The sequence below is a fragment of the Pleurodeles waltl genome, chromosome 5 (genome assembly GCF_031143425.1).
Source record: "Pleurodeles waltl isolate 20211129_DDA chromosome 5, aPleWal1.hap1.20221129, whole genome shotgun sequence".
In the NCBI taxonomy this organism is placed as follows: Eukaryota; Metazoa; Chordata; class Amphibia; order Caudata; family Salamandridae; genus Pleurodeles; species Pleurodeles waltl.
This window is the reverse complement of record NC_090444.1, coordinates 151412850-151432930: the sequence shown is the minus strand read 5'-3', so window position 1 is coordinate 151432930 and position 20081 is coordinate 151412850.

Here is a 20081-nt window from a genome sequence, read left to right as displayed (position 1 = left end):
ACGTCACCCGCGTGAGTATTAAAAGGGAGCCTTTTTTAAACTAAAGGTTACGAATAGCTTCTGTTTAGGGGAACACGGCTTGGGCTCGGGGACTGGTGTTTTTAGAGAAAGGGTAAAAAAGCGTGCAGTGATATCCGATCATTTAGGCGGGCAGGGGTAAAACCGGCTCCATGGCCCGTTGCCCCTTGCTCTGCAGGAGACCTTGGCACTCATTAGCTGCCTGGCCCTGCCTGGCGCACTGCACACAGCTGCGGCGGAGGAAACTGAGAAATGATCTGTAATTCTGATGGTGACATCTGTTTCCAGGGAGGCACAGAAGGTGTAAAAGAGAAAAAGGTCTTTGTGTGCTGAAATATATTAAAGCAGACCACGAAGAGATAATCGAATTTCTACACTACTTTGAGCGGCGTGTTTACGAGAAATTGGCGTAGGCCAGCGACGCAAGACTGTTTGCTGCTCTGCCCTACGCCAATGTGAAAGGCAGGAATGCACCGTATTTACGAAACATACGTACATACGTGGTGCATTCCTGTCCTTTCAGCGTGCGCCGGCGCACAATTTGGTGCCTAGCACCAACGCAGACACCGATGCACCAAGGTGCAAGGGTGTCTGCGTCGTTGGCAGGATTGTTTTTGTACAGGAAGAGGCGCCTTCCTGCAATGAAACAATTCAAAGAGGCTTTTTCAGAAGGCAGCCCATAATGAAAGAGGAAACCCCGAGGAGAATTAAAGATATTTCTACTCATTGCACCTCCCCTGGGAAGGCGTACGGTTTTGACGCACTCCCAGGTTCACAGCGCCTTATAAATCTGGGAATGCGTCAAACCCCACAGGTGTTGCATGGGAAACCCCACTGCAATGCCCATGGATCTCCCCTACGCATAGTACGGCAATGCAGCGACTTGTGCTGCGGTGCCTTATACTATATCTACGAGGCCATGAAAAGTCACCCAAAGTGGCTTTGTGCTGCCTCAAAGGTATTGGTCTGCACTCTACACCGCCGGGACGTTACAAAAAGTAACGCACCGGCGGTGCCAGGGGCCTTTAATATGCCCCTGACTGCTTCAGATTCATACTGGGTAACATGCTTACAAGCAGCCAAACTATGGAATTCATTGCCTAAACACGTAAGATTCACTGACAATCACCTTACCTTCAGAACATTACCTGAGGGGTGGCTCTTCCCCACATGACAACTGTACTTGCGACACAACACTGCACCACAGCAGTATACTCAGACATGACCAACTATGCTTCTCATGTTATAGCGATGAAGCTACATTTGTCAATGTACATTAGACGATGCTTCATCTTATAAGCAAATACATTCATATAAGGAGTGAAAATGTGTTTTACACCACAGGATACATGGATATATCAGACAAAGTCCTAATTGCTAATCCATGAACATATGGGTGTATATATAGAGGAGTTTATGCCTGCTACTAAAACTTTAAGAAATGTCATGAAAAAATGTGCATTCTACACCACAAGATAAATGTACACATAAGACCAAGTAAATGTTAATGCTTCTGTGCACATATGGTTATTTATGAAAAAGGGTTTTTCTCCAGCAAATACAATGTTACAAAGTGTCATGTGCATTTGTGTATGTATTATATTAAAAAAACAATTCCCTTCTTTTAACCTTTGTCCAATCCCTCCTCTCTCTGACTCATCCCAAACCTTTGTGACTACTATTTTATTTATGTATTTACTTATTTATTTATTAGTGTGTTCAGTGAATTAAAACCATTACACAATTGGTATGTGACTAAAAGAAAAAAGGATCAGTTTAAAATATTCAGCTGGACTGCGGAGAATTACAAAGTTGCTTGCTGACTAGTTGTTCACACTTGTCCTGGTCGTTCAAGCTCTTGGAGTAGATGCCCAAATTTATCCAGGAATTTTACCAGCCTGCAGCTGAGCTGCACATCATCCCCTTTGAATTCTGCCAGAATCGCTGGTCTGCACCTGCGCAGCCCTCTTTGAAGCCAAGTTGGTCGTAAACGTTTTTTACGGTCCATCGTAGTACTTTTACAAAGACATATCTGGTGGATCAGTGTTTCTGGAGCCAGTCTGCAGAGAGTCGACAAGTGCCTGTCATATTACATTTCAACCACCTGGGGAGATGGGCGTATGTTGGAAGGCAGCCCATTTGGTATTTCACAAAAGCTGCTTGAGTCCGTTGGTTGAGTGCTACCCCCAGGTAAGATTGTGGGATGAAGAGTATCGCATGATGACAAATTGAGCCAGACGTGGCTTCGTTTCGATAAGACTTCTTTGTCCAGTTGCTGCGAGAGAGACTTGACTCTTGCTTTCGTCACATGCTTGACGAGCTGGAGCGAACTGAGTTGAGGCAATTGGTCTACCAGATCCAATGCCGTCAGCGAGGCCTCAAGGTAAGGACGAGAAGCATAATTGGTGTCTGCAGCCATTTTGGCCCAGATAAGGGAACTTAACAAGCCTTCCCTTGCTGCTTTCAGTTTGTAGCTTAGGTTAATAAATGGCCTTTTCCTTGCTAGAGACTGTCTGGCCAGGCCAAATTATTGGCAGACCTGGGCTGGTGAAGCACAATTTGGTAAGCTGAATAGCCTCTTGAAAAGCTTGATGATCCTTTTGTCCAGGTGCTCTTCACCTCTGCCCCTCAAAGCTTCGCTGCCGTATGTGATTGTTAGAATTAGTTTGGCTTGGATGACCTTTAATAGTGGGAGGTAGGTTGAAGAGCCGGTTGCTTTTTTAATGCGGTCAAATGCAAATGTGAGCGAGATGGATTTCTGGCTTAGGCATTCTAGGTGGGACTTAAAGGAGCCGTTGCAGTCAAGAAGAACCCCTAAGGCCCGTATTTATACTTTTTTTAACGTCACATTTGCGCCGCTTTTTGACGCAAAACGGCGCAAACCTACAAAATACAATGGCATTTTGCAAGTTTGCGCCGTTTTTGCGTCAGAAAACGACGCAAATGCAGCGCAAAAAAAGTATAAATACGGGCATAGGTATTTATATTCACACATTTTTTCAATTTTGTTGTTGCCCAAGTACCATTGGTGCCACGGCCGTGTGGTCATCCTAAAGGGCATGATTTTTGATTTGTCCAGATTAATCAGAAGAGCATTTCCTTCTGAAAATTCGGCTGTTGCGCTGAGGAGCCTTTGGAGACATATTCTGGTATGGCTAAAGAGAATAAGATCGTTGACGTGCATCAAGCATGCTATAGAAGTTTGCCACAACCTTGGTGGGTGTGAATTCACCTTGTCTAGTGTCGCCAGTAAATCGGCCAAAAAAAGTTTGAAAAGAAGAGGTGCAAGCACACATCCTTGCCACAGTCCCTGAGAGGTAGGAATTTTCCTGGAGTGGTGCGTCCCATCACCCAATTTAACCCTTACTCAGGTGTCTGTGGGGAGAAGGGCTATTGCTTTCAACAGGTGGGCTGGAAGGCCCCATTTCGCAAGCTTAGACCATAATTTGCTTCTGTTTACTCGATCAAACGCTGCTTTATAGTCTATGAAGGAAAGGAAGAAGGACTTCTTGGCGCGCTGACATTGGTTGAATAATAGTGCTACATCCATTAGGTTGGCAGTCATGCCTACCCCTTTAGAGAACCCGGTTTGGTTGAACGGGATTAAGTTATTGGTAGCAGCCCAAGTTTCTAATTCCTCTAAGAGAATCCCTGCAAAGATTTTGGACTCGACCTCAAAAAGTGCAATCAGTCGATAGTTTGCTGGGTCGTTAGTCGCGCCTCCTTTGAAGATAGGAGTGATGATTGAGCCTCTCCATGCTTGCGGAATGGTGTTACTTTGTGACTGTTATGAACCCTGAAACATCCTTCTCAAACTTTCATCTCCTTTTTTAGTCATGTATACCCATCTAATGGGCATACATGACCACTACAAAAACAACCTACTACTTCCCCTTTCAAATCCATCCCCATCATTCTATCCCTACTCTTTATTCTACTAAACACTCAAATCAAGAGCACAAATGTAATACAACTAATAAAAAAATGTACTCATCTACTAACCTCTAACCTTGGGTTCCAGTGTAGAGTGCTACTTGCCCCAAAGTGGTTCAATGTCTTGTCAGTAGTAGTAAGTGCTATAGAAATACAATTTATAATTACAATACAATTAAACTTATATTGTACCAGTGTTCCATAGATAAAAATGCTAGCATCAAATTATAATCAACATTTTTAACACTACAAAACACATTTGGCTGATGGCCCCCATTTAACTTCCCCCCTAAATTATAAAAAAACATAAAATGAGGCATGTGGGTATTGTCTCTAAATTAGGAACATTGTAACAATGCCCCTTTCAGATATTGAGGTTCTCGCAAAAGTGCAATTCAGAGCAATACCAGGAATGTTACATGTTTCACTTTGGAGGGCAAGAATACATGAACACAGATGGACCTTATTTAGGCTTAATTTTGTATGGCCAAACCTTTTGAAGGAGGCTGTTTGGCTTCCCATTTGATGTCCATGTCCAAAGATATTGCCACCAGTTTCATTCTTGTTATGAAAGTGGGGAGGTGGGATGCATTTCTCTTATGCAGCGGAGGCTGCCGCGGTGGCGCTCGGGGCCAACAGATGCAGCACGTGCTGAACCTGTTCACGGCAGGGTGTTACCGGAGTGATACCTAAATAACACCAAACTCGCCTCATGAACAGGGTTGTCTGCACGCTGTTTCCTTTCTTATTGTCTCTTAAGTTGTATTATTCTGGTAAACAATTTTTTTTACCCTGCCGGTTTCGAGTGTTAATGGTAGCCCATTAGCATCACTATGCTCTTTTTGCATTTGAAAGGTTAGCTCTGCCTTCTCACTTACAAGGCTGTTTACGCATGATTTCCTACAAGAAAAAAGGATTAATGTCAGGAGCTAAATTTTATTTTGCATATCACAAGTCTGCCAAGTGGCATTATGACGTGGGCCACTGGAATTATGCTGTGCTTAATTTGTAAAATTATGAGTGCCGGTGCCCAGAGCTCTGCTTTATAAGCCCACAACCGGTGCTATTTAATTTTGGCGTGGATACCAAGGCTGCACCATCTTGAATCCACCTCATGACTCTTTAATCCACTACCAGACACTCCCAGACGCTTTATCTCACTCTTGACGGTCCCTGCTTTCACCCTACGTGACAGTTTTCTCTTCTTTCTCTTCCGCCTTCTTTCCTCTTTGATGGCCATATCCATGGAGCTGGCTATCGGAATAACACCGGTAGTAGTGAGCAGTAGTTGCAAAGACCAAGGCTGAATTTGTATAGATGCACAGAGCTCCAGCTCGTGAATTCCTCATCCTCTGGACCACAGCTCTTTGCTCTTCACTTCACTAGACTTGTGAGAAGGAGACACCTGGGGTCTCAATGATGGTTTCAAGAAGCAAGTGATAGAAAAATACCATGTTGGCAATGTTGACCTTTGTATCATTCATGGTGACGTCTGTGATTCCATATGTGTTCTTATTTTTGTTTAATAATGTTTAAACAAAGCATCCTGAGGCTTTCGTGAAGGAGAGTCTGGATGGTATCTTGTGTGAAACAAATGCTGTCATTAAAGGTATCTTCTACATGCCACCCTTCTATGCATGTCTGGTCATTAGAGTCGCTGTAATCCTTTCCTCACATTGTGGTGTATCAAGGGCTCATTGGTGTTTGGTGCCAGAGCTGAAAAGGAGTTCTGATATCTTGGTGAGGAGGCAGATCTCCTAATGCAGAGCACCCCCCATTGTGACGAATGATGCCAAGATCGAAAGGCCTCAGATGAGGACATCTTGATCCACCCCATCAGCAGCAGAGGACCACAGGTAAGGAGCATCATTGCTATTTACCTGTAATTGGGTCTTCTCAGACATCTGCTGTGGACAGACGGGCCCCATAAAGCTCCTGAGCGGGTGGAAAGCTTATTTGAAGGCCTACTAGGAGCACCTAAGGTATGGACATGGAAAAGCGAACGCGCTCTTCAACTGTCCCCAGCGGCCCCCCTCTCTTGGAGGGGTTCTGACGCTGGGCACTAGCTTCCCCCGAAATCTTGCAACATCAGAAATCTTGACGCCCATTTTGTATTTTTGGAATATTAGTACCCCACGCTTATGCCAATTGCTGCGCAACCAGGATTCTGACATGGAACATTTCAACCATTTGTTGCCTCAGCAATAACATGCCTCTTCAGCGACAGTGAAGCTTCCTGGAAATAGCAGGGCCCTTCAGGAAATTATCCCCTTTAGAGTCCAGGGCATTTCTCTTTGTTAATGCAAGGACTTTAAAGAGGATAATTCGGAAATAATGAGGGGTAATCCCTGTCCACCATTTTTTTACTTGTTCTATTTAACGGTCATGCAATTAACTCCGAGTTAATTACTTGAAACTTTGGACACCTCGCACGGAAAAAAAGCACAAGCGTTCTGCCCATCATGATAGGGCACCAAGTCTTCCTTGGCAATATTAGGGTGTTAAACCTTACAGATAAATCAGTCGTCGGCATCTGTGAAGAAAAGAAAACAAGAGGATAGTCAGTGCACACATTTGCGAAAGGATGTAAAAATTAAAACAATACATTACATGAAAAGTCAAAGATAACAATATGCCTCAAAATTTTTCACATTAATTTAACAAACCTTCATAAGCAGTCATGGAAAAACTAAACAGTATTTAACACAGAGAACAGCATACAATATTTGCCAAGAACAACAAACAAGATACAGTATAAACCTGTCTCAATGACATGATCTTTGACTGTTTCGAACCCCAAGGCTGACAGAATTCCAAATCACATGGATTTACCCTGGACACCAACTTCTCCATCAAGCAATACACTGCCAAAAAACACAAAGGGCTTGATTTAGAATTTGGCGGAGGGGTTACTCCATCACAATATCCCTCCCACCAAAATATAAATCCTAAATATATCCTATGGGATTTATATTTCGGTGGATGGGATATATGTCACTGTTGTGACGGAGTAACCCCTCTGCCAAACTCTAAATCAGACCCAAAGTCTCTAATGCTACACCAGCTCCCTGATTGTGCCTTGGATGGGTAGCTTTCCTCCCCCAAGAGTCAAGAGCTAAGCATGCATGTATGTATATGTAATTTCTATAGTGCAAACTCTTGTGTTGGGGCAAATAGAAACACAAGGAGTGCTACAGACTTTATTTATGTTTAATTACAACCTCTGAGTGTGTCACACACTGCACCTCCACTGAAATCCCTGCTATAATACTGTTTCCATTTTCTGTCTCTTTTTATGCCTCCCACGAGGCTGTGACGACACAGCTAGCCGGAGGTAGGGTTTGGGTCCTATAGAGCCCGACTCTACACTTCCCCCGTTTAAACATGACCCAACATTCTTACAAAATCAGATGTCTTCAATAAGTCTGGGAGGTCTAGACACCACTCTGCCATACTGGGTGGTCAGTGTTGGAGGAGTCAGCTCTATACACTGCTGATCACTCAGGACGGGAGTTAGCATATCAGATCTCACTGCCATAGGTGACAGGTCATCAGGATCGTGACTGTGCTTGGTGGACTGGAAATGTGATACATTTTAGGTTACGGATTTTCCAGTGCAAGACGTTGTGACCATGCTCCATTTAACCACTGTGACTTGCAACGGTTGGATGTTAAAAGGGGTGTCTGCTTTCTTCTGTTGCTTTTGCTTGGCTACCACCCAGCCACCTGGTTCAAAGAGGGCGTCCTGCACCCTCAGTCTGAAATCAACCTGAACTTTCAAGTTCTTTTTCTTCTCTCTGTCTGTGGCCCAGACCACATCCATGTTGCTCTGATGTCCACTGCGTAACTTGGTGCACATGGATCTCCCAAACATGAGTGTGGCTGGACTTTCTCACTTTGTTGAGTGCAGGATGGTCCTGTATGCCCTCTGAACCTGACAGAGAGTATCATCCAGCACAAGTCCCTCTTCGGTGGCTCTTTGCAGTTTGTTTGAGGGTTCCCAGAAAACATTCCACAATTCGCTTCAGGCCAAAGCGGGGTTATGTGTGGTATTTAATATCAAGGCATTTCAGAATGATTTGAATTCTTGGCTGGTGAATGGTGGCCCATTATCAGAGTTTACAACCATGGGAGATCCCCAGGTTGCAAATAAGCCATTCAGAACTTTTAGGACCTTGGCTGCGCTGGTGGAGGAGACCATCTTGACCAGTGGTTACCTGGAGTATTTGTCGATCAATACTAGGAGCCAAAGAAGTTGACTGCTACCCTCTCCCACACACCTTCTGGTAACTCTGACATCTCCAATGGCAAAGGGTGCGTAACTGGCACTAGACAGATGCATAGGTGGCATTTTGGAAGTTCAGTTTCGACCATAACGTCTAGCCCAGAGAACGGAAGTCTATCTTGGAGTGCCTCCTTGGTGACAACTAACCCTCAGTGTCCTTCATGGGCTAGGTCAATGGCTTGTTTGCAGAGTTTCTTAGGGATCACTGTCTGTGACCCTCTCAGGATTAGTCCCTAACAAGTGACTCCTAGTTGATGCCTGATGTTGTAGAATGCCCTGATTTCCTCTGAGCCATCACTCCACTCCTTGCTGTGCTTCCACCTGTTTTGTTCGATGAGACACATTACGAGGTTTAGAGCGCTGTTGTTTGTTGTGGCTTCTGCTATTTGAGGAATTGAGAGAACTTCAGGTATGCATGTACTGACTGTGAATTGAAGGTATTCCTCAGCCATGGATGAGTGTCTCTTTGGTGAGCCTTGAGGTTGCCTGGAGAAGTAGTAGGCTGGACTGTGCTTGTTTCCAAGCTTGTAGAAGATGAGGTAGTTATGTTCTTGGAGGGGTATTTCTCACTGTTCAATCCTAGAATCCATCTTGGCGTGTTCCCAAAGTTAGAAGAGCCTGATGATCTGTGATGATTGTGAATTTCTTACCATACAGGAAAACATGGAAGTATTCACAAGACCATAATGTAGGAGGCTGTACCTCTATGTAGTGTGCAAAGCTAGATGCGCTGTACAGGGGGTCCCGTCAACCACACGTTGGTTTACAGAAGTAACAACTAGGCCACCAAAAGCTCTAATTTTTATGGTAGCTTGGTCGAGCATTTAGGCTAATCTTGGAGAAGTGCAAAGCATTTGTTGTCAGTGGCAAGGAGGGGGGTAAGGGGGAACATTGAACAATGGGGGAAACATTTAAAAAAAAAAAAAAAAAAAGAAACTATTTACCTTTCGCCATCTGTCTCCCATTGCTGTCTCCTGCTTCCGCCCTCCTTTGCTCCTGATGGTGCCCCAGCATTCGCTGGGACACTAGCACAAGCTCCCCAGCAATCCTGGTGCTGCTTACATGCTAAACATAGCATGTAAGCAGCGCCAAGATTGGTCTGAGAGACAGTCACTGCCACTCAGACGCAAGCCTGGGGTCTGTGCAGTTTCTCCAGCCCAGCTGTATATACAGCCGGGCTGGAGAATCCTAAGTGCGCATGTGTATTTGTCCAGCCTAAAAGGACAAACACACTTGCGCAGTCAGTGCACTATCCCCTCCTACCCCCCACCTCCCCCTGGCCCAGCCCCGCCCCTCCCTGCACCTGCTGGCTGAGCCAGCAGATGAAAAATAAAAATAAAATGATAGCAAGCTATTGTTTTATGTTTCATCTGCTGGCTTATCCAGGGGGGCGACGCCCCTCCGCCACTGCAGAGGAGCCGCGCCTGTTTGTTGTACACTCAGAATCAATAAAGCAGGACATACACTCAAAAGAATAACTTTAGACCAATTTACAAAAATACTTCAGAATTTTACAAACATTTTAAGACCAAGATCATCAAAATTGGGTAAGCACTTTTTAAGTTATTAATTTTGTAAGTTTTAATAAAAATTGTCTTTTTGTGCGTAGTTACGCACCAGAGGAATCAATGGAGAAAATACTTTGAAAATATATATAAAACCAGGCACTGCAATTAGCAATGTCTCCTTTTGCAGGTAGGTTGAGGTTGTCGGTGGGCACTATGGACCAGTGGGAGAAGTTTGGGCGGCTCCCGGTTTTGGAGGGAGAAGATGCAGAAAGTCGTTGGAGCTGGTGCCAGGCCACTGCGGGTGTCCACTTGGAAAAGCACTGCACAGGTGGACTTAAAGGTAAGTCCGGTGGGTCCCTTTGGAGTGGAGAGGTTGCAAGGGGTGAGGAACCCTCAGGGAACAGCTGGATCTTCGGTGCAGGGCACAGGGTGACCGGGTGCAGTGCGAATTGGTGAGCCAGGAGCTATGCGCTATGGTGCCCTTGGAAGCAGGAGGTAGGTCTCTTTGAGGGTTGCTTGCAGGTTAGCCGGGGCACTCTGGTGGGAGGTCCTGGTGGTTTCTGAAGTCCCTAAACTGGGGCTTCCTCCTGGTCCTTTTACAGTCCGAAATGGACTGTCCTTCTGAGTGTCCAATGCGAGATGACCAGTACCTATGGCTATTAAGCGGAATGGCCACTGGAGGGCAGAGTACCACCAAACTTGGCACATTTGTAGGGTGTGTCCTCATGGTCCATAGGGTGGAGTTTGGTCTGGGTGCGGTGTCTGGTTCCTTGGTCAGCAGCCAGTCAGTGAATTGGCCTTCACTGGGTCTTTGGTCTTGGGTTGCAGGGGAGTGATGCCTTCACTCTAGAGGGAGATCTTTGGTGATTTTTGAAAATTGGAGGTCCTCTGGGGGTTTGTAGAGTCAGTCCAACATCCAAACAACCCCTCAGCGGCGATTGTCGAGTCCTGGGTACAGCAGGCAGGGTTTGGTGCCTTTTCTTTGTGCACCAGGACTTCAGTTCTCGAGCCTTGGATCTTCTTTATTGCTGGTCTTCTTTTTGTCCTTGGAATCTAATTTCTTGGTCTAGGGATGCTCACTAAATAATGTATTAGGTGGGCATTTAGGGGAGTAGCTAGCAGTGACCAATTCACTTCCATACACCAGATTGGCTATTTTCCTTCCATGCAAGATGGAGGGAAATGAAACAGAGAGGTCACCTCGCATGCAACACCTTGGGGATGGTGAAAGCTGGGGATGACCACTCCTCCTATCCTTTGTGTGGTTTCCCGCCGTTGCTCCTGTAAAAAGTGGGGGTTTACAATGGGGGTGGCCATCGGCTGCTAGCAATAGGCTTGGGGGTTAAGTTTCAAGGGCGGCAAGCCCTTTGAAGCTCTCTAGCAAGGCAGTGCACTTTGCTGAGGGAGGAGGTGTTTGCACCTTCACCCAGGAAGTGCTTTGCTCTGGGACCCAGAGAGCAGGATCTCTCACCCTGGTGTTCTATAATTTTGTCTGGTGGTGGTTAGTTGTGACTGGCCAGCAACCATGCCAGGGTAGTTAGCTTTTGCAGGGGGCACCTCTAAGGTGATCCCGGGTACATTTTGTAATAAATCCAACACTGGTACCAGTTTGGATTTATCATTCTGAGTTGTTTGATACCAAATCACCCGGGGTTCAAAGTAGCCATCGTGTAGCTGTGAAACTCCTACTGACTAGTGTCCAGCACATGAATTAAAATGGCTGCCCTGTTCACTTACTAAGTCCCAGGTTTGGCAATGACACAGTAGGGGCATATTGCTCATACACCTATGCTCACACATGCAGTATAGGGCTGGAAGGCCTCCCAGAGGGGTGCTCTATAGTGCATGCAGTGTGAGGTGGTCAGGGCACACAGGTTGTGTGCCATGTAGAGTTTGTCTTTTAGGATTGCATCAAAGCACTCATCCTACAATGGTAGTGCTGGCTGCTTCTGGATGCATGGCCCTAGAGGGTGCCACAATCTGTGCTGCTGCCCTCAGGGGTCTTGCCTTAGTACTGCATGCCCTGGGTACCTAAGTATCCTTTATAGGGATTTATAGAGACAGCTAAAGGTGTTGCCAGTTGTGCCAATGCATCACAACAGTTTTAGGGAAAGAGATCTGGCCAATGGAACCGCGTTAGCAGGGGCCCTAGGCACTAACAATTTTGAGACTACATCAAAAGCAGGCAAAAAGTGGGGGCTAACCATGACAAGAGAGACATTTTGTCACACATATCACTGCAATATTTCCTTTCTGAGGTTTAGAATAAGCCTTTTCAGTATCTTACAGGCTTCTGCTGGCATATGTGACTATGTGACGTTGAGCCTTCTGGGTGCCAGGTGTTGAGCTAGAATAGCACCAAGCCCTACTGGGCTTGCCTCAATTATCACTCAGTATGTAGCTTGGGGTTGAAATAAGCCATGACAGTGGCGTTGGCCAGAGCAGTCTTTATCTGTTGGAAACTCTGCTCACAGTCCGGAGATCAATGGAAAGCTACCCCTTGCCTCGTGAGGTGTCAAAAACGGGTGCTCATAGTGGAATAGCGTTGGATGTATCTAGCACACTACCTGGTCATGCCCAGGAAGGAACGGAGCATGAGGACATCGCCTGGTAGGCTGGTAGACATGAGGCCAGCGACTTTACCTGGGTTTGGTGTCATATACTTTTCTGAGAAGAGGTGTCCAAGCAATTTTAACTTGGTCTTGTGGAATTCACATTTGCTGGAGTTGAGGGTGAGACCAGTTTTCCAGAGAAGCCCACAGACCTTGTCTTGTGCACCGCCATGTGCATCATGGGTGGCCCCAAACACTAGCATGTTGTCCCTGTAGTCGAGTGCATTGGTCACAGGCTGAATGATTGTATGAATGCCTTCCTGAAAAATCTCAGCTGTAGATGCCAAAATGTAATCTCTTGTAGTGTAACAGGCTCAAGTGAATGGTAAATGTTGGGATATATCGGCACTGTTCCTCCAACACTATCTGATGGTAGCCCTTAAGGTCCGATTTGGAGAACATTTTGGAGCCATTGAGTTGGGTGATCATGTCTTCCACATGCGGACTGGGATGACACTCTCATTGCATTGCCTTTTTTGGCTGGCACATATCCACGCATATGTGGACAGCCCCTGGATTGCCCTTCTTCGGAACAATCATGTCGGGAGACATCCATGGTGTGGGGCCCTCGGATGGCTTGATGATGTCAAGGCTGAGGAGATTGTCGATTACTCTTTCTACCGCTTGTTGAAGATGAAATGTGACTCTCCTATGTCTTCGTACCACCGGGTGGACACTCTTCTCTGTGTGAAAGTGGACACAGTTATCTTTCAGTTTGCCAAGACAGTAAAGAGGGTTAGGAAATGGTGAGTAATATCAGGGACTGTCTCAAGGTGGAAAGTGATGGAGATGAGTCCCATTAATGCCGCCGTAGCGAAGCTGAGAAGACAAGCGTCTGATGTCTTGCCTTGTAGCACATGAATGGGAGCTATGATGAATTTAGTGCCATGTGACAAAGTTGTGGTGAAGGAACCATGTCCATGTAATGGTTTGGATGTGGCCCAGGTATAGACTTTTATGGGCGAGTGTTCGAGTTTCAGCGATGGCTCAAGTGTGGTGAATTGTCAAAGGACATTACATTGATCGACACTCAACTTTCAGTAATGAAAGGCATGGACTGTCTGTTCAGAATTAGGTTAATGACCAGGCAGGTGTTCGAGGCGTTTGGAAGGTGTAACTGATTAATAATTCTGGTACCTGCATGTACTTGTGTGAGTCCCAGGATAGTGGCAGTCCCCAGACATAGGACCCTGGGGATGAGTACTCAACAGTTCGGAACGTAGAAAGTAACAGTGCTTCTTTGCTCATGGTATGCAAGGGATGCCGTGAACTTCCCCAGGAAGTGTATGGGTGTATCTTCTCCCCATTCATGTATCCTCCTTTGAATATCAACCAACTGTACACATACTTGGAGACTGATGAGATCTTTGCTGATAACATTGATGGTGGTGCCACTATTGACAATTACGCTCAGGAGTCACCCACTCAAGGAGAGGGCAACAGTAGGCCGGGAGGCCACAGGTTTGCACGTTGACATCATCAGGAGGTATTTATCCCCCTCACTATACCTATCCGGTGACATGGTGGGGTGAGAGGATGGTGATGTGGGCGGCTGACTTCTGCCTGACTTCTGGGTGTGGTAAGAACAGCTTCCAAGTAATAGTGTGGTTTATTGCCTGATTTGGGACAACGGAGGTGCTTGCTGCCAAATTTGTCTCAGCGATCGAAGGAGTGGTGTTTTGCCTGAGTTATAGTTACCTTAGGGCATGAGTTATAGTTACTTCAGATAACTCTAACTATAACAGGTGAATTTCTATGGTTTTGTATGAGTAAGTTTAAAACCTAACTATAACGTCCCTGTAACCTTTGTTTTTTCAGTGAATTTCTAAGTTTTTTAAAATTCTATTTCCTAACTATAACGTCCCTGTAACCTTTGATTTTTTCAGTGAATATAGATATATATATGTTTACGTATCTGTTTTCCAGTCATCTATTATGAGCCTAAAACTAATGTGACGACATTACTACATGCATGATGTATGCTAATGTGTGATGTACATGTGCACTTGATAATAGGAAAGTAACAGTGGTACTTCCTCTACCCACCAGTATTTCCTTACATTTAGATATGTGGTAATACCAGTTGACACAGCTCTTCCTACCTGTAAGACTGAAGAGGGGATTCATACAGGTACTGAGTTCCTACTTACCATACATGCCTCAAAAGAAGGGTGGGGAATACATTGCAGAAAGTCTCTGATGCAAATCTTGGTTCTTATTCATACAGGGAGAACCTTAGATGGCCCCCCAAAAGACACATTCCCTTCCCCTCTTCCCCATTGGTTGGGGTTGACTTTGACCTTTTGCTGGGTCGCCTCGGTCGTCAGGAAGGTTGGGACCTAGCAATATGACCTCATCTCACTCACATGGAAAATCCAGGTGAGAACCTGACAACAACGAGGTGAAATAAACATATTTCTCCTAGTTTCTCCTGCCCTGGGGAGGCGTACAGTTTTAACTCATTCCTAGGTTTACAGATTCTTGTAAATATGGGAATGCGTTAAACCCATGGATGTTACATGGGAAAACCCACCGCAATGCCCATGGAATGCCTCCCTGACGCAGTGCAAGGCAACGCAGTGACTTGTGCTGCATTGCCTTACACCATATCTATGAGCCCATGAAATGCCACACAAAGTGGCTTTGTATGGCTTTGTAGATATGGGTTTGCACACTGTGCCACCAGAGCGTCATAAAAAGTGATGCCCCCGAGTTTCTTGAAGCAATCGCCTCTGGAAGGCTTCAGATTGATAGCCATCAATGATACTAAGGCGCAATGCATATTCTTTGGAGAGTTCAGAGAGTGTTTAATGAGGGCCTCCGGGCACTTAACAAAGTTGTCCATTGACTCCTCTGGCTGTTGTCAAGCTTCGCCAATTATGTACCATTCATAGTCCAAGTTTGTCTTTGAGCTTGCGATAGGTGTTGGCTTCTTCTTTGGTAATTTCCTTGAGGGCTTCTTTGATGCCACCCCCTGCAAGGTTTTTGAGATAGCGAATTATCTTTGTGTCATAAGACTCATTTATAGCCTCAATAAAGTTGTCAAATTTCTTGGTTCAGTCAGCCCATACACCCCTATGCACCCCTCTTGGACGTATCACATGGGGCGGTGGCTTGAAAAACGCAGCAGCATCGTATGCAGGTTGCCTGTCAGCAGACATGATGACATGCAGTGGACTGTGCACTAACAGTGCAGGAGCGCTGGTGTGGCAAGCATGGCAAATGTGGAACAGCAGCCATTCAGAATAGGCACAATAGCCAGAAGTGCTGTAGTGCCAGGAATAGCGGGTGTTGAACCGCAGAGAGGCAGAATAGCCACAAATTGAGAGGTGAGGGGTCTCCCAATCCATGATGGCCATCAGCAGTAGACAGGTCAGACTGTAAAGTAATGGACCACCCAATCCAAGATGGCTGCCTGCAGTTAATAAGGCCTGAGATACAGTTCAGAGTAGATACAGACTGGGAGGTGATGGGTCTTCTAATCCAAGATGGGCACCAGCAGGAAACAGGTTTAGGCTGTAAAGTAATGGGCCACTCCACTTCAAGATGGCCACTTCCAGGCAAGGAGAGCAGTGTGTCAGGGCAGACATCCCAACCGAAGATTGCTGCCAGTCTGGGAGTGAGGTCCAGGGCACTGAGGCAAGTGTTTACAATTTGCAGCAGCCACTCAGCACCACACAAGTGAGTCTGCTAAGATTGCGTGCCGGGACTCTAGTGCTGGAACACTTTTTGCACTTACTTGGGCCAGGAGGCGATGCAGTTGCAGCAGCTTGCCCAAGTCTCCTGGGGACTGGCTGATGTCAGAGCGTGAAGCACGCTCGATGCAGGCAGTGAATGTTGGAGCGCACTGCGCTAAATGCAGGCAGTGAAGTCAGAGTGCAGTGCGCTCAATGCAGGTGGTGAGGCAGATCGTTGGGCGAGAAAATGTTGCTTGCCTCGTAGGGTTCCCCGGGCCCGGCCGGCATTGGAGCACGGTGAGCTCGCAGGAAGAGATGTATGCAAATATCTCAGATGGCCGCATAAGCTTGTGCTCACCTTCTCGTCTCCAGTGTTGGGGCAAATAGAAAGGCACTACAAGAGGAATGCTGCAGACTTTCTTTATTTTTAATTGCTGGGTCTCAGTGCGAGGTAGCCACATGCTACACCTTCAATGATATCTGTACTATAATACTGTTTCCATTTCGTGTCTATTTTTATATCTCCCACCTCCTGCCTCCATCTGAGGCTGTGACGACACAGCTGGATGGAGGCAGAATCAGGGCCCTAGGGAGCCTTACTCTACACAAACCAAGCCAAAATGCAAAGGAGCACTGTACATGGTCAAAGGCAAGCGCAAAGTCGGCAAGCAATAGGGAGAGGAAGCTGAGTTGTGAACTGTTGGAAAAGGCCTAGGGTCATTTTTACACTTCTTTGTCTGCAGTCTGATCATGTCCTGGCTGTCGGTGTGCTGAGAACCACCAGAGATGATGAGCTTGTCTCTGAGAGTTATTCAGTGGAAGAATTTAGCACAGATGGTTGGTGTTGTGCAAGGGAGCAGCTGCAGGTCTCCGTTTTACAGTCCCAACAGACCCACCTCACAAAAGAAGAATCAAAACCACTCACAGGATTTGCTCTAAGTAACTGGAGTCAATTAGGAGATTATATTCGTCTTAGAGCCTGTGCTCTAGGATCCCCGGCACACAGTCAGAAGTAACAGGTTCACTTGTAAGCACCAAACTCTGTTTTGTCACAGAATACAACTGTAGTATGCTTCGGGGCTCAGACAGGACCTGAAACAGATGATTGCGTGTTGCACCGTCAAGTGCCCTTGCAGGTCACACTGAAAGCCCTGTTGCTCACTCCCAGGCCAGAAAGGGGGCAGGGATCATCTTAAAACCAAGCAGAGCATGCACACTCATGGACAGAGGCTCTCCATAGGCCGCTGCAGCTCCACTCCTCCCCAAGATGCCACAGTGTTCGTGTCATTGGTATGCGTTTTGTGTCTCTTTCTTTCTGGGCATCTCTTCCATTAGTGATGTTACTGGGCTCTCCTTGCTGCAGGCTCCTCACCCAGGGATACCTTCATAGCTCCTCTCCCATTCAGCACTGAGATTTCTCATCCAAGGCAGGACCTCTGTTTCTTCATTAGTGGCTTGCTGACCACCTTCACCTAACCTGAGAGCTCGCTATCTGGGACACCAGCCCGGGTCTTCCAGGAGTCTTCCACTATCCTGCGGGGCAGTACCTTCAACGGTCAATGAAAAGTTGTTGAACAATGACTGGATACTTTAGTCCTTCTCTTATAATCATATTCTAGATGGGGATTGATTTCCTCATCTGTACTTTGGAACCGAATGACGCCAGATCAGCCATTTTCAGTATCCATACTCGGTCACTGTCTTCTAGTGATGGCAGGCAGTCAGGGTGGTAATGAGAACCATCTGCTTCCAGATATCCAAACCATGGGGCATAATTAAGGAAGCACAAAAGACAGGACATGACCAAGCCCTATCTCTGCATTTCTAGGGAGCTAATTCCCTCTTTTCCTCCCACACAAAGAATATAGGAATGCAAGAAATACACTGCATGTCTGGCAAGCTACCACTGCCCCAATTTGGTACAACATGTAATTTATTGTATTCCAAGATGGATCTCATTGTGGCCACAGTTAAGCAGGACCCATACATTTTTGCCTCAGGCTACCAAAGACCACTGCTACATGCACATGTCTCCCATATGCAGTATGTAGCGAAGGACCCTGCAACATGAGGCTGGGCAGAACTTTACAGTGGCAACACCGCTTGCTCATCTGCAAGCATAGGTAAGAAGGCCTGTTGCACTACACTTCTTCACAAAATATTAAAGTTGAAAATATTGCAGTAGAAAAATATTACTGCAAAAATATTGCCAACAAAAATGCACACTTTACACGCTTACTATGTGAAGTACAATACTATTTAAAGGGAATCTAGCACTAAATTACTTTAAAAATAAATTAACTTTAAAAAAAGGTTTTTATATAAGGGATAAGGTACCCCCTGCCATACATCATAAGGATATTGGAAGTCACCAAGGAGTTCCATATCTATATAAAGAAAGGAGGCTGAGTTCCTTTATAATGTTATGGATCTCCGAGGTGACTTGCAATATCCTTATCATGTATGGCAGTTGGTGCTTTATTCCATATAGTACATAGTTACGCCTTCACCGTTTCCACAAACAATTTAAAACCTTGGTGCGTAGCTCTTTCATATGAAAGAGGAAGCATATTTAAAGACATGAAGAATAAAAATAGAACCTTGGGTGCAAAATTAAACACCTCAAGATGCTGTTAGATATATGTTGCAAAAATATACTAGAAACAGTTCAATAAAAGTCAGTTTCTTTAAACAAAAAAATGCTGCAATAGGTCAGAATATATAGAAACCTGCAGAAAGATTCTAACTTTTCTATAATGAACTAAAGAATGCAATCTAATCATGTTCTTTACAGCTGCTCCATGACCTGACCTGCCTTTCACCTCTGCTGCTGGCTGTGACAACTGGCATTGTGACTTTCAGAGCTCAACTGCAATAACTTATTACAGTTGATTTCTGACGTCTTTTCTTTATAATCAGCAACTGGCGACAGAAATTCACCAGTTATACTTAGCATAGCTAACTATAACTTATACAGCAGCCATGCACTGCTTATGACCTCACTTATTACATCATTCATGACATGTTCTATGACATCATTTATCACATCTCAAATTACATCATTGATAACATGACTGATGACATCATACAATGAGCGTGTTAGTTTGTTATATAGTTTACACAGTGACAGATAACTACCATATTACTTTTCTACCCAATTTTGTACAGCCTGTGTCTAGCTAATGGGTGTAAGTGTTTACAAAACACATGAGCTCCTCATGCCTCACAGCTGTGTAGAGGCATCAAACATATACATGTTTGTATTGAAGAGTAACTCTGTGTACAGGTGACAGTTGATGACTTGTGTCCAGTATGTTCCACACAAGTGTTTTGGTTCTGCAGAAACTTTTCCAACATGGCAAAGATTCTTTGATTCAAAGTATTGTAAGCAGTCTTCAGTTATTAGACAGAATCGTCTCAGCATGACAATTTCTGCATAACATACTGACCCATGTATATGTGCTTGTTTTGCTCCTGAAGGTGGACTATCTGTAAAGCTTTCACTGCAGTATGAAGGCTGCAAGTAGTATGATCTTTAACACCTCCAGACATTGGCTATTTTAAGCAAATTGTGTCTTTTTTTGACAAGTGTTACATAGAGTATACACTGCTTTTAATAGTTACGTTTTACTACTCTGTGGTGTGTTTCTCATGAGCGTTTCACTATCTACAAACAGTGTGCTATAGAGCAAACTCTCTCCATTTAGTAAACACTGTCTACAGTACCCACTTTTCTGCGTATATCAAATTCATTTCTCAATGTAGGTTCAGAGACTGTGAGGGGTTTGATACAGATAAGAGCTGTCCATACTAGGGTATTAATTTTGTAAGAGATGTTAAATATCTTGAAGAGTACAACTTTTTCTGAACAGCTGCATACTGTTAGACTTGGCATCCTTGGCATGGTCTCCCCTAACTTTTTGCCTCTGTTTCCCAGGTTGTTGATGTGTGCTGGACTCTGTGTTTGCTGTTTTCGTTACTCTAGGCACTTTACCACTGCTATCCAGTGCTAAAGTGCAGGTGCTCCTATGTAAAATGTATGTGTAAT